The 15,660-nt window shown below is 34.5% G+C and overlaps 2 pseudogenes; both read left to right on the top strand.

The window, feature by feature from the left end:
• LOC128170701 (uncharacterized) overlaps positions 1 to 15,660 on the top strand; it is a 723,116-nt pseudogene that overhangs the window by 257,255 nt on the left and 450,201 nt on the right.
• On the top strand, positions 1,763 to 7,475 carry LOC128170703 (uncharacterized; annotated as a pseudogene).

Below are 15,660 nucleotides of genomic sequence, written 5' to 3'. Positions count from 1 at the left end.
CACATGTTTTTTTCTGTACATAGCTGTAAGCGCCGATGTGACGTTGTCAACCTCGATACGTCATCAGACGAGGTTTGCATTTCATAGTTTCGCAAGATATAAAGACAAACTGGTGTTTATATTTCAGTACACCCTTCTTGGCACTGTCAAACCACATATCCAATCATATTAATTTGGTAGATGTTGGTACAATATCTCATTAACATCTCATGAATAAGGGCGAAGCTTATACTAGAATGTAAGTGTGCCAAATCACAGGATCTAAAATTGTATTACCTTCATTAATGACAAATTTAATAAATACTTGTACCCTTCTTAACTTGATTGTTTTCATTACATTTCAATTTTTTTATTCAGTTGTATGAAGTTTACTTTTTCTTGAAAAGCTATTCAAAACGAATTATTTCAAAACAAATTAAATACAAATGGTATTTAATGTGTATTATTTCTTTATTTTCAGAGAGTGGTGATATGAATTTAGAAACTTAGAGCGTGGTATATCGTACAAGCGGATGGTACTCTTTGAAATTAACAGTATCAAGGGAGAAAAAGTTATGGGCAATATAATCAATCTTAACACGATATTATCTAATAAGAATGGCATCGCTTTAAAATTTATCCATTGTATTTGTAAGAATAAACACAAACTTTATTAATCAAAATTCATTTAGCAATAACATTTGAAATGTAATTTTTGCTATGAAAGACGCTGCCAATGACATTAACCCTGTGGAAAGATACGGAGAGACAATTTATATATTTATTGATTAGGTATACTTTGTCAGTCTTGATAAGGTAAAATCGACGCTTGAATTGAATCTTGTCAGTGGACTAACTAAATGAACACAAAGAAACCATCCTCGAGCTAGCCGTAATCACAACAAAAAATGACAAGTCATGGCACCAGTACAAACTGTAAACTAACATTTTTTTGAAATATAAATTAATACAGTACCAAAACGAAAGTTTAGGCAGGACAGTAATAAGTATAATAACTGTATGTAAACATTAAAAAAATAGTCAAATAAGTAACGATTGTACATGCATACTAACGTGCCCTGCGTAGTGTCAGGTAAAATACGATAAAGCAACTAAATGTTTTTTAACCTATGAATATTGAAGAAAATGTGTGAAATTATTGATCAGCAAATGTAAAAAATAAAACATTATCCAATAGCAATTCATTAACAATACAACTTCAAAAACTACAAGGAGAAACGCGCAAAACATCATCACTACAAAAGTTATTGATTTACACAAAAGGAAGTCAAATTTTGATATAGGGGAATTTAAAAACGTTTGCATGCAACAACGTCTCACCTCAAAACTAATTTCGTGGGAACAATTTTTATGAATTACAAAATTTCTAATATGTCTTCGTCCGTCTGTACATTTCTCTCATTTTTAAAGGTGACATGTTGTTCTGTAAATATGAATAAACACTGGACTAAATAATATAACGTATCCTTTACTATCTTATTTTAAAAATTAATATTCTATATAGAAAATGATATATTTGTTATTTTGATGAATAATAAACAGAAAACAGTCTCATTGAAATTGCAACACATGAACATATTGTATGTGTTTCACTGAGCAAGCACGGTAAAAGACCTCGGTTGAATTGACATTTGGATGGTAAAAAGTTCCGTTTTTTAAGCAGTCTAGATTTCCAATAATCGATATGCGCCGCGTATATTACATGCAAGGTATGTAACTCTTGTTTGTTTACCTGACGACAAGTTGTTTACGTTCCGGATGTTTAATGGCGGGTTGTAATTATGATATATCAAATGATGTGTTTTAATGATACTGATTATCTTTATCTTGATTCCACAAGGTAAGTAGTTTTTTCATTAGTGCATGAAATATAGTCACAATATGTCCGAATATTTGGCGTTTAAACTATAAATTAAATTCAATAGAGGCCAAGTGAAAACATACATTTATCTCCTCCTCCCCTACAAAATATGAGTTGATTTTTTTAGATCTTATCTTCTTTAAATAAACTTTTTCGAAAAATCTAAGACCTATCCAAACAATATCTCGTTATCAAATCAAATTTTGACCGACATTGGCCATTAAGTTGACACACACAGGCACATACATTTTTGGGTATTAGAAACACCGTTTTATAAGCTATGTAGATTGTTCCCAGGGGCATTTAAGTTCATCACAGTCTGAAAATTGCAACGTCACGCAATATTCAGGTATGTTTGAACTATGAGCAAAATATTAAATCATCACATGTTCTCGTGCCCCTTTTCAACATAAATAGACATAAACTTCATATCCAATTTATGTATCTAAGTTTAGTTGAAGTCAATGTCTTGTTTACACGCCCAACTTTATGTTTTCTTCCAAATTTCTTATTATAAAGAAAGGCATCTAAAAATTGAACAAAGTATTAAAAGGAAAATCAACTGATTGCACTTCCTGTGTATTCTGGGTATTTTCCCCTCCTACCTTTTAGATATTAAAAACGTGTCATAATCAAAATACAAATAGTAGACATTTACACACAGTATAGTTGAAAACTTGTTTTTTGCAAAATGAATACCACATGCACTGAATATCTTTTAAAATAAAATTTTAAATTCAATTTGTGTGAACCTGATTATACTCTATAACACTTATTTTTACAGGTTGTGACTTTGTGATCATAACCTTCTAGATCATGGCCACACCAAGCGCCATATATAGAGTACATCAGTGTTCTGATTGTCAAGGTGACACAGCGTACTATTGTGTATCGTGCCAATTTGATCTATGTCCCAGGTGTAAAGAGAAACATGAAAAAGATCTCAAAACAATAGACCATAATGTCATGACGTACGGTAAAGATATCAAGTACATCCCAACACAGGAAATCTGTGATAGACATTCCACCATGTTATATGAAATGTATTGCGAACATTGTTGGCTTCCAGTCTGTTATCATTGCATACAGCATAGAACGCACAGATGGATGGATATTCAAAGAGCGTATGAAACTAAACGTCAGCAATACCAAAGAAAAATTGATACTATCAGATACGATGCTCTCTTTTATGGACCTGTTCTCCTAACAGAAATCAAAGCTGATAAAATCACACACCGTTCCCGTTCCCATCTTCTAATAAAGATGTTTGTTAAGGCTCAAAGATTATATAATCTTACTGACAGGAGCTCACGTCATTTTGATTTCCGGCACAGATGTTTAGGACAGAAAATTAAAATACACAGCCATATTGATACCCTACAGACTTTTATACACGTGTATGAACAATCAATAAATAATCCGATACAATTCCTTTCACAGAAAAATTGCCTCTCCAAAGAGCAGGACTGTCTTGGTCTTAAAATCCCCACAAGAAAGTTTTTCATGACTAATTCACGCATGAAGGAGGATGTGATAGATTTACTTGGTAAAGTCCAAATCACAGAGAGAGGAAACCGACGCGTAAAAATCGAGTGTCTGCTAAAACTGATGGCTCTTCCTGTGTTACACCAATCTTTCACAGTAACAGGGGCCACTCATTGTGGCCACATTAGTTTCGTGACATCAGAGCAATTCTGGGTAAGTGATGTTGATAATGGTCTCATTTTGTCAAATACAGGAGGTGACACTCTTTATTATCTTGATGATTTAAATTGTGATGAAAACGGATCACACACAGTGAACAATGAGTTAGAATTAATATATATAAACAAGAAATATCAAATAAACAAACTGTCAAAGGATATGAAAAGAACTACCACATTCGTAGATATAACAGACTCCACATGGAGACCACGGTGTGTATACTGGTCCAAGTTAACTGGTGATATTTTGATTGGGATGGATAGCTTCTGGACATGTAAGGTAACTCGGTACAATAATTGTGGACAATTGACACAGACGATACCAGACTGCATAGGACTGAAACTGTATATATCCCCTAACTTTATAACAGAGAATAACAATGGGGATATCGTTGTGTCTGACTTTGCCTCTTTTTTTGAGTATGGAGCTTTAGTAGTGACAAATCGTGAAGGAAAATATCGTTTTTCTTACCCAGCAAATGGATCAGAACTAAGGCTAAAGCCGAATGGAATTTGTACTGACGCACTGTCACACATCTTGGTGTGTGATAAGATGACCAACACAGTACATATCTTAAATAAATACGGTCGGTTCCTGTCACATCTACTAATTATACCCTCGGGAATAAACTATCCATATAACCTGAGTTATGACGTCAACACCCACCATCTGTGGGTTGGTTCACAGTACGGAGACAACAGGATATGCGTCTTTAGATATATCACCAAACAGGACACTCTAAAAGGTATTTTTGTCAATTCTTAATAATGATAATCAGAATTTTGTTATTTTTCTTTGTTGAGAAAGAAAACAAGGATATAAAATTCTCGTTATGTCACAAATGAGGCAATATCATTATTACGCCCCGAAACCTGCTCATTTACACAAGAAACATTTATATTACTTTCTAGAAAACAATTATATTTTAACGTAAAATAGTTAAATTGTCCTCCTTATACTGTAATATCATGCGCACGTGCAATTATTCTGCAAAATAATTACACCAGGTTAAAAATTCAACAAGCCAGTTCCACGAAAATCATAATGTCAGGAATTTTAACAATTCGTCTCAAATTCAATGTCATTTAATTCTTTAACTTTGAACAATACAATCAGATATAATAATAATCAGATATATATAAATCAGATAAAGCGTGAACGTGCTGAAAACAATAAACATTTTATTGATCTTTAATCGCCGAGGAAAAGAAAACAACATTCAAAAACTCAATGAAGCCAATCCCATTAATGCCTTTCAACAAGTGCAGCGCTAATGCACATTATCTTTTTTAATTCATTGAAACTAACGAGCACCGGTCGACCTTTTACAAAACAGTTTAAAATAAGAAATCATTATTTGAGTATTTGTATATTATGAGGTGATTTTATTTTATTTTTTGGGACTGGACGTGATCGAATCCAATAATCCTGTATTTATTAACAATTTTATGATTAGATATTTGAATGTTAATATGCAAACCGCGCTTGTGTCTTAATTATACGTCGTTTGATTTATTGGAATTCTTAGTATAAATCAATTTCTAGTGTTTTCATTGTTTTAAATATTGGAAAATACGGTCGTTAACCGCTGTTATTTGTTGAAAAATGCATTAGATATGTATTAAAATATATCATATAACACATGTCTTCTCGGGATTTCCTGTCACCTCGGAGTTAATATTATACATGTATTGTACATGATGGTGATGGAAATATGAAGATTTATTCCCATAAGTAAAATCATATTTCCCGATGGCTTATCTGGGGGAATAAATCTTCATAGTTCCCAAACATTCATGCAATAAAAGTACTAGTTTTATTTTACCGAACAGCTTATGATTATACAAAATACGTCGATTTCTAATTTTCTAATAATTTTGCGACTTGTCGAAAGCAGTAACGTAGTGTTTGTTTGAGTTTATTGTCATTGTCTCTCTTTTCTTTCATAGCTTTGAATCATATATAGTAAAACTGGATTTTTGTGACACAAAGAGAATTCTAATGATTGCATATTTATGATTTGATCATATTTGTCAACTTCGTATGCTCAAATGGTTTTTTATACATTTGGAATGAAAAATCCCGAGACTTCCAAAGAGGTGAAACACGATTTTTATTCCCCGGAAGACACGACGTTTTGTTCCCCGGTCTCTTGACTCTCTAGACTAATCAGGTGACGCGTTATATAGAATATTCATATTGAGGTATAATAAACTTTGTTGTTGCGCCGACCATAAAGTACGAGAAATATTAACTATTATTATTTAAGCCTGTATCATTTTTTACTCAATCATTATCATTTTGGAATAAAAATTAAGGAAATTTTTATTTTATTTAAAAGTCATGCTGCTTTGAATTAATCAATAGTATGAATTTTTGAATACGTTAGATATTTAATAAAGGTCTTATAATATTAAACCGAAGCTATTTCTTTTATATTTGCTTTAATAAAAGATGAACCCATTAAAAAGTACCATAATTATCAAGTCATATCACGTGACTGACAATTCAGGGAACCACATAAAGTGTCAAACAAAATTGCATGTTGTTTTATTTGATATCAAATTTATATCATTTTAAAAAACATAACATATTTTTTTTGTAATATTAAATGCATCGTATTATGAGAGTTTTATTCCGTTGATATTTTCTTAGTTACTTTAACAGTGCTGCGATTAAACATAATTATTCAATATAAGACAAGTAAGTAAACATGCGTTGTGGAATGCTATCAAGTAATGTTCAAAGTTTAATCTATTAAACTAATTCTGTCAAAAGATGAATCAATTTGAAATTATTTGTATGTAAAAATAACACGTCCTGACTTGCACTTTATGTTTGATTTTTGTAGATATCAAGCCGGCCATTACTGGTTTTACTAAATCATCACCTAGTGATATCAAAGCCACAGGGACTCAAAACCCACAGCAAGGAAATGGGTGTGTGCCGAAACTCATGTGTCTTCCCAAGTTCATATGCGCCTTTGAGATGACAAAAAACAATAAAGGTTTTCACATTAATTATGTAACAACAGAAGTGATCTGGATCAGTGATCGAAACACTGTCTACTCGTACGACTTAGATGGTCGTGCTCTTAAATATCTGCCTGATTTATATGAGGGTGATACACTAACTGGTAGTGGGTCACACACGGTAAACAAAAAGGCTGAATTGATTTATATAGATATCAAATATAACATAATACTGCCCATAACTATGGAAACACCCATAACATTTATAAAGTTTAAAGATTGTACACAAAAACCACGCTGTGTGTACGGTTCCTTTTACAGCGGGGATCTACTGGTTGGAATGTTTAACTATGGCACACAGAGAGGAAGTGTCTTCCGGTACAACCAAAACGGACAACTTACACAAACAATACAGCAGGACAGCACAGGGAGGGAACTTTATAATCAACCTAATTATTTAATAGAAAACAAAAGTGGGGTTGTCGTGGTGTCTGACTGTAAGTTTGATATGTTTGGTGCTGTAGTGGTGACAGATCGTGAAGGAAGACATCGTTTCTCCTACACAGGGATTCCACCCGAATCACGATTAGAGCCACGTGGAATCTGTACTGACGCGCTCTCGCACATCCTTGTGTGTGATAATTGGACCAGAAAAAATACTAATGTTAGATAAAGACGGTCAGTTTTTGTCACATTTATTGACAAATTCAAAAGAGATGTATTTTCCACACAGCCTAAGTTATGACGTATACAATCACAAGCTCTTGGTCGGATCATGGGTCGAAAGCACGGTGTATGTCTACAACTATCTAACGATATAGACGAACTTGGTGCTTTGACAAGTATGTTTAATGAATTCATCGATATAATGTCACAACAGTAACTCTCAGGTTCGATTGAAAATTATTGTTGGACGGATAGGAAAATAAAGAAATATAAAAGATACAGGCAGTGAATGTGCAAAAATGTCCAAAGTAATCAATATTATGCGTGCATCTGTGTAGGCTTAGAGCTATATGGAATATGGAACAACATTTTTAAATCTTGAAAACATATATCACTATAGCTATACTTTCAACCATTATTATAGGTGCAGTTGTATCAAATATGTATTTACATATTTGTATGACATGCCTAATTCACATTAATGAACTTAACATAGTAAAACCATCGATTAAGCATAGGTTTATGAATTGTAACTGTAGTTTACACAGTAAATCAAATTAATGCGTTAATCTATATGTTGCATCTTTACACCTTTGTCAACACAGTTGTCGTTTTTAAAGTGTTACTTTTAATAAAATTAACACTGAAACAACCATTTGCATTTGCAAAATATATTTTATCTAATAGATATAGTTTTATGATTTGTGAAGCTTTGATTTGTTACTCTATATTTCACATATGTAAGCAATATCAACCACAAACATTATTTAAAAGAGAACAATTATACTTAACACTAACTAGAATAGTTAATTTTGTGATTGAAGAAGAGAGTTTATGATATGTGAAACTATAATTTTAATCAGCGTGTAGACAGAATCACGTAGATTAGATTTCGTAAGCTATAGCTTACAACGATTTTAACAGATAAAAATTACAGTTAATCAACCTTGTTGTAAAAAGTGAAAAAATGGTTTGCATTTTTATTAATAATTTTATTTATACTCTTCTGCTATTAAATAGCAGAAAAGTATTAATATATAAGATGTTTATAAGTGCCCAAAAACCAAACAGTTAGTTATAGTACATTTTTAGAGAAACATGCGCATATGATATGTTTATCTAAATACTCAGTTGACTTAAGATGTTGAAATATGTAAGCTTCGAATTTAGAAAATTGTAAGAATTAACTTTTTTAAATGCATACATATCGCTAGACAGATGTATAATAATTTTATTGAATTGTTTGTAATTGTAAATAATAAGTCGAAAAAATATTTATTGCAAATCACGGTCTTTTTATAATTATTGATCAGAAAAAAGTTTGTTGTCCTTATTTATTATCCAGTTTTTGTTCAATAACATCAGAAAATTGACTTGTTGTGCATGATGATACACATTGTCCTAATGGGGCTGCATTCCCTGCCAAGTCCAGTCAGGAACATGGGATATAAATTTTCCGGTAATTTCAACATGTGTAGCTAAGTTCACTTGTGTATAATTCACACTAAATGCGGTATAGACTCCTGTTTTTTCACACTTTGTTGCAATTTTATGTGATCACATAAAGGTATACCTGCTTGCTATATTTTAAGTGAAATTAAATAACAGGAAATTAAATAATAAAAAGAGTAATGTTAATATTTCAGGCATCATAAGGTTCTTGCATGTTTATAATGTTTATAAATATGTATTGGTTGGTGTATACAATTTGGTTTTGTTAGACAAACCGTTATAAGTAAAATAATTTAAGTAATTAATATCCATCGGGTTTTTTTTTCATTTGAAGAGCATCCATTATTGGAATTATGAATGATTAATATTAAAAGTGGATAAAGTAAACCCTACCCACATTAACTGATATTCACGCTTTTAAAACCATTCCCCCTACAATGAGTTCAATAACTGCTAAATACCGGCAACTCTAAATACAGAATGGCAAAGGCTTTTATTATAATGATACAAAAACCAGATAATCGAGTGACCGTTAAATATATCAGATGTAAACATAAATTGATAATCGGCCATGCTATATATACATTCCATGTTTATGTTTAAGTTTGAATTACACTTTATGGGGGAACGATTTCAACTATGTCTCAGTTTACATATAGTAAAGTAAAATCATGCACTGTAGCTTAAGTCTGGCCATTGGTTACGAAATGAACCCAACTAAAAATACTAACACCGCTGGGTTTGTTTGTTTGTTTGTTTGTTTGTTTGTATGGTTTTTTTTTTAATAGTTTGTAAAACCGATTGGCATAAACATGATAATATAGGGCATATGCAACAAGAAATGTATCATATCTCAATACGAGGATGATACCTCAATTAAAATAAACGATACACCTTAATTATATTGATGCCATCCTCAGGGTTTTATACTCCTTTGCACGGCTTTTAGACATGAAACATTTTCACAAAAAACATTAAAATCAAGAAAATGACCAACTATTGAACAAATTACAATCATTAAGACATCTATAAGACCAAAGTTAATTCTTTAACACTTACAATACTAAACACAGGCATTGAATATTGTAACAATACTTTTGAAAGTGAAAGTGACATTAATTCCAATCTCTACAATAATTTCAATAAAATTTATCACAGCACCCAAAGCTACCTTGAGAAGAAGATTTATTAGGGCTGATACAAAATAGATAAAGCTTCAAGAATATTTAATATTTTCAAATTTAATATTCCAGAAATATGGAGGAATTCTACAGATTTGTCATAAGATTATGTAAACCTTTGGATAATTCTTTCTAGAAAAAGGTGTTTATTCAGCTGGCTTAAAATAGATGAGCTAAATGTGTTAAGAAAATCCCTGATAATAAAAGTTCAATTAGTGTACAATCTCAAAATCACGGTTGAGAATAATTTAATAGTTTTTTAAAAGCTTTGCTAATACAGGATTTGTTTTTATTGGTGATTTTTTAAAATTTTAATGGAATTATAAACTTTCACGTTTATATGGTTAATATTTTATGTGTAAATAATGCCTCTCTCTCTGTCTGTCTGTCTGTCTGTCTGTCTGTCTGTCTCTCTCTCTCTCTCTCTCTCTCTCTCTCTCTCTCTCTCTCTCTCTCTCTCTCTCTCTCAGATTAACTTTCACTACATAAGAATAGTACAGTATAAAATATTCGACTATTTAACATTTTTCTATTATTATTATATAAGCTAATTCATAAGAAAAGCCATGTATGAACAAATGTTTTAAAAGTGGAAAACTAAAACAAAGTGTATTATATGTATCAAACTTTATAATGCAATTACAGCAAATAGTCATTTAGCAAAGTTTTAAAGTTTCCATGTATGACAGGCCACCCCTATAGCATTTCTTACCTATAAAGTTAAAATACGTTTATGTAATGCTAATGATAAGCTATCTAATAAAACATACCTATATTGTTTATATCTTGAATTGTTAAGACCTGCATGGCCTTATTACTCCAAAAAAGGAGTGGCAATTCAAACAAATGAAAAATCAGGGGGGTTTTTTCTATTGTTTTATTTGTAGGTAGTTAAAATGAAGACATTTATTACGATAAATCATCTAAAGATACAAATTATTTTAACATATTTTTTTCCATTTTTAATATTAGTCTGAGAGTTTATCATATCTACCTTATACTTGTGACCTACGTAAAGGTCTCCGTCAGTAGGAAAATACTTAATCACCAATAGAGAGAACTTAACTGATCTGGATGTCGGAAGACTAAAAAGTACCCCTGTTCTAAATTTAACGATTTAACGCTGTTCAAATAAGAGACGCAATAGACATCCAAATAACATAGTACTCGGTGTGGTTTGTGTTCAAAACATTAAAATCACAGATTTACTTCATTTTTCTCTAGAAAAACAATCATAATATTCTAGGCATAAAAACAGAAAAAAACATTTTGGAAAATAAGAAGTGGAATATGATTTATCAAAATAGTTCTTTTAGAAGAAATGACAGGTGATGTATGACTGTGTCAGGCTATTATTTTTCCTTTGTTGTGATGGAGCCATAGGATGCAATCCAAATCACAGAGAATAAAACCTACGTGTAAGACATGAGTGTTAACTCGCATAATTTACAATCTACATATGTTTAGCATGTAAAGTGTGTTGAAAGCTACGGCAGTTATAACACTGTAATACACACAGGGTACTCGATGTTTAAATTGACAAGTTTCATTATAACGTTACAAACGTTGAACGCCGTAAACTGCAACGTCACAAGCAAAAATTAAGGTACACATGTGAGGCTGTTACAGTGGCTCTACCAAAAATATAAACTTACCCTTATGAAAAATAGGAATTTTAACGTATAAATCACATTTGCAGACGAGGTTAGACGTTTAAAAAACGTAAAAATAAGCATAAAATCCTTATTTTTGGAAAGATCCAGTCTGATAACTGCAGCGGTGTGTGCATAAAAATTGAGTAACGCGCGTTACAAGCAATGCTATATATTCACATTTTCAAATATCTTTGTCTGTGATAACATTACGAATCATTTTGGAACCCCAAAACCCAATTACTTCATAAAACATGAGTGACACAAAATAGGATAGTCTTATAGCGTAATTGGAAAACGGTATTGGCGGCGCAGCATAGTGATACATAGCATGTGCTATATAAAAATAGTGGTGTACAAATTGGAAACAATATAAATATAAGTAATAAGGTATTGGCTTTGAATATTATGAGTTGATCATTTTGGTTGGAGCATGATCTGTTGAGTTACGTCAACATCAACAGACTGTCAAAGAACTGTTCAAAGGTATGAAAACAACAACCAAAATCACAGAGAGAACAGATTTTTCACGGAGACCACGAAATGTATACTGTTCTTTGTCTACTGGTCGGGATGTACAACTATGAAACACAAACAGGCAAGGTACTTCGATAAAAACTAGAACGGAAACCTGATACAAACAATGCAATACAACAGCAAGGGGCTTGATTTGTATAACCCACTTATCTAAATAACAGAGAACAACAATGGTAATGTGGTAGGGTCCGACTGTAGTATGTGTTTGCTAGCGCTGTAGAGGTGACTTGGCGTGCAGGAAAATATCCCTTCTCCTACATGGACATTCTACCATGTTAAATGAAATGTATTGCAAACATTGTGAGCTTCCAGTCTGTTATTTTTGTATACAACATAGAACGCACAGATGGATGGATATTCGGAAAGCGTATCAAGCTAAAAAAAATACCAAAGAACAATCCATACCATCAGATATGATGTTCTCTTTTTAAAACCTGTTTTCCTGACAGAAACCAAAGCTGATATAAAAAACACAAAGGGCTTCTTTCTTCATATAAAGATGTTCGTAAAGGCTTAAAAATTGAAGAATCTTATTAACCAGAGCTTTCGTCAGGTTGATTTCCAACATATTTGTTTGAAAAAGAAGAAGAAGGAGGTTGATATATTGATACACTACAAAATTGTGTACATATGTATGAACACTCAGCAAATAAACCGATACAGCGATTCTGGTTCAGTGATGTTGATAATGGTCTCATTTTGTCAAATACAAGAGGTGACATTCTTTATTATCTGGATGATTGTGATGGAAAGGGATCACACACAGTGTACAATAAATTTGAATCAATAAATATAAACGGGAAATCTCCTATTAACAAACTGTTAAAAGATATGAATTCTGCATTGACACCTCGATGTGTGAAATGGGTTTTTGCAGAAAACCTACAATAGAAAAATTAGCCGTATGTCATTAACACCAACGCTAGTTTATTTGCAAAGTTTCAAGAAAATCGACCATCTTGTTCTTTTTAGGGACCATCTCAAAATAGTAGTAGGCCTCCATCGGTCGCAGACGACCATGGGATATTGTATCCTATTTAGTCTTTCTATGACAGCAACGTTTGTGGCTGAAAAGTCCTATACGGGAGAGACATTCTTTTCCGCAAAAGTCACATCTGTGAATGGTTTCTGATCTTTCGGGGTTTAGGCGCTGCTTTTGTTGTTCACGTTTGTTTTCTGCTGCGTGCACAAGCTTTTCTTCCCCTGACTTGATCTGTCTGAGTAGTGTGGACCTCCATCTGGGTCGATCTGCTGCTAGGTCTTCCCAAGATCGCACGTCGATATCAAGGGCCTTCATGTCTCTTTTTACCACATCCTTGAATCGAAGTTGTGGGCGCCCAATGCTTCGTTTCCCAGATCTCAATTCACCATACAAGATGTCCTTAGGAATACGTCCGAATACGTCCGTCATCCATTCGACGCACATGCCCGAGCCAGCGTAACCTGCGTTGTCGAAGCATAGTGAACATGCTTGGAAGGTTCACCCGAGACAGGACTTCGGTGTTAGGCACCTTGTCCTGCCCCGAAATGCCCAGGATGCGGTGCAGACATCGCAGATGAAAGGTGTTGAGCCTTCTTTCCTGCCTGGAATACGTTGTCCACGACTCGCTACCGTATAGCAAGGTGCTGATTATGCAGGCGTTGTATACTGCCATTTTGGTACAAGTTTTCAGTGTGGAGTTTGTCCAAACTCTTTTTGAAAGTCGAGCGAGAGTGGATGTAGCCTTTCCGATCCTCTTATTTAGCTCAACATCCAAGGAAAGGTTGTCAGTAATGGTAGATCCCAGGTACGTGAACTGGTGGACAACGTCCAGTTGGTAGTCGTCGATTGCTTTAGCTGGGGCTGTGGAAGCATCCTGGCTTAGAACGTTTGTTTTTTTTAGGCTAATAGTCAAGCCAAAATCTTCACAGGCCATTGAAAAGCGGTTCATCAACGTTTGCAGTTCTTCCTGGGTGTAGGTGACAATTGCTGCATCGTCGGCAAATAACATGTCCTGGATGAGTCTATCGCGGACTTTAGTTTTTGCTTTAAAGCGAGAGAGGTTGAACAGATTATTATCTGACCTGGTACGTAGGTAGATTCCTTCAGTCGATGCACCAAATGCATGTTTGAGAAGCATGGCAAAAAAGATACCAGACAGCGTGGGGGCAAGGACACAGCCTTGTTTGACACCGCTATTGATGCTGAATGGCTCCGAGGAACTATCGTTGAACTGTACTGTCCCCTTCATATCCACGTGGAATGATGTCACTAGGCTCAGTAGTTTTGGAGGGCATCCAATTTTTGGGAGGATCTTGAAGAGTCTATCTCTACTGACTAGGTCGAACGCTTTGGTCAGGTCAATGAAGGAGATGTATAGCGGCATCTGTTAGTCTCTGCATTTTTCTTGAAGCTGCCTAAGAGAGAAGATCATGTCGATCGTAGACCTTTTTGAGCGAAAGCCGCACTGTGACTCTGGGTATACCCGATCAGCCAGCTTCTGCATTCTTATCAAGGTCACTCTAGCAAACACTTTGCCGACTATGCTTAAGAGGGAGATGCCTCTATAGTTGTTGCAGTCATTTCTTTCTCCCTTGTTTTTGTAGAGGGTGACGATCTTTGCATCCCTCATGTCTTGTGGCACGCTCCCATCTTCCCAGCACTCTCATAGAACCTTATGTAGGGGTGACAACAGAGAGCTTTTGCACTGTTTAAGCAAGTCTGGAGGGATTCCATCGTTACCAGGAGCTTTTCCTGAGGCCAGGTTGTCAATAGCCTTACTTAGTTCTTCTAATGTTGGTTCTACATCAAGTTCATCCATGGTTGGCAGGCACTCAATGGCGTCCAGGGCTGAGACAGTCACAGTGTTCTGAGTAGAGTACAGGTCTGTGTAGTGTTCAACCCATCTCTCCATTTGTTGGTTTTTGTCTGAGAGTACTTCGCCAGATGATGACTTGAGGGGGGCTGTTTTGCACTGAGTTGGTCCTATGGCTCTTTTAATACCATCGTACATGCCTCTTACGTTACCAGATATAGCGGCCGTCTGGATGGTCTCACTGAGTTCTTGCCAGTATTCATTTGCGCAGAGTCTAGCCATCCGCTGGACTTTTCCTCTGGCAGCTCTTAGAGTCAGAAGGTTCTTCTGACTTGGTGTTCTTTTGTATTCCGCCAAAGCTATACGTTTGGATTCTATGGCAGGAATTATCACAGAGGACTTTGCCTCGAACCAGTCTGATGTCTTTGTTGTTCTTTTACCAAAGGCTTTTAGGGCAGTGCTATGTATGATGTCCCTCAAGGTTCCCCACCTTTCCTCGGTTGAGGTCCCTTTATGTATGAACTCCAGTTCCTGCTCAAAGGTTTCTGCAAACTTCTGAGTGAGCTTGGGTTGCGACATGTTGCTGACGTTGATGCGCGGAATTCCCTGTTTCCGTTAACAGTGGAATTTCTTTGGTTGCATCCTGATTTTACAGCACACTAAAGAGTGGTCAGTATCGCAATCAGCGCTATGATAGGAACGCGTGTATAGAACACACTTTAAAGAAGAGCGTCGGACTATGATGAGATCTAGTTGGTGCCAGTGTTTTGATCGGGGGTGTCTCCTAGACACTTTGTGCTGAGGTTTGGTCATAAAGAACGAGTTAGTTATGCACAGGTT

The sequence above is a fragment of the Crassostrea angulata genome, chromosome 2, assembly GCF_025612915.1.
Source record: "Crassostrea angulata isolate pt1a10 chromosome 2, ASM2561291v2, whole genome shotgun sequence".
NCBI classification, from domain to species: Eukaryota; Metazoa; Mollusca; class Bivalvia; order Ostreida; family Ostreidae; genus Magallana; species Magallana angulata.
The sequence above is the reverse complement of the archived record's forward strand: the minus strand, read 5'-3'. Positions and strand labels throughout refer to the sequence as shown.